Source organism: Taurulus bubalis, assembly GCF_910589615.1.
Source record: "Taurulus bubalis genome assembly, chromosome: 6".
NCBI lineage: Eukaryota > Metazoa > Chordata > Actinopteri > Perciformes > Cottidae > Taurulus > Taurulus bubalis.
The window spans coordinates 744,248-745,000 of record NC_136594.1 but is presented as its reverse complement, the minus strand read 5'-3'; the positions used below and the strand labels follow the sequence as shown (position 1 = coordinate 745,000).

The window sequence follows — 753 nt, the reverse complement described above, 5'->3', positions numbered from 1 at the left end:
TTCTATTTGTCGTAACGATCCACAAACGTGGAAATACTTCGTGGTGCGTTCAGGCTCGGCTCTGTGAAAACGAGCGCTGGCTGAAGGCCGGCGCTGACGGACTCAAGGTCATTTCTTCCAGTGTCAAACTTTCCCCCTTTGGTTCTGTTTCTTGTGCCTTTTTATTTAGTTGTTGTTCGTGGATCATGTGGTGGCGTCCAGGTGAGCGACGCCTGCAGGAACCGTATGAGAATTTAGAATTTAGACATCATCGTCATCATCGTCTCACTCTTAAAACAAACCTGTTCAATAAATCACTGTTTTCATTCAGCTTTGGTCTTCTGTGTCTCTTCAGTACGAGTACTGTCCCTTTAAATGGAAACGTCACTAAACCTGAGTTCATTATTAAACTTATTTATTCATATATTTACATACAAACACACATCTGAGGTCAGACTCCGTCAGTTATTGTGTTCATATTATTATGGGATGTTAAAGTACGGACTTTTACGTTCTTTTATTTATGATATATTTAAATATCATAAACAGACTTGTTTATGTTTTTTATCACAATCAGTTTAATTAGAAAGTATGATATAACTTATTTATTTATTCATTTAGGCAAAAGATCAACATGTTTCATCTCTGAAATCATTGCAGGATTTTACCTACATATCACACAAATAAACATAAATACATATAAACTTCATATAAACCAAATGTAAATACATTTAAAATACATATCACCTATCGTTACATGTAACTTCTGCCGTC

At 35.5% G+C, this 753-nt stretch overlaps 1 protein-coding gene across 1 annotated transcript in view; it reads left to right on the top strand.

The window, feature by feature from the left end:
- Window positions 1–310, top strand: part of akap8l (A kinase (PRKA) anchor protein 8-like) — a gene marked incomplete at its 5' end in the record, with an annotated part of 7,768 nt that extends 7,458 nt beyond the window's left edge. Inside the window, one exon of the mRNA XM_079219861.1 lies at window positions 1–310. This exon is cut by the window's left edge and continues 547 nt beyond it.
- Window positions 311–753: the final 443 nt, after the last annotated feature.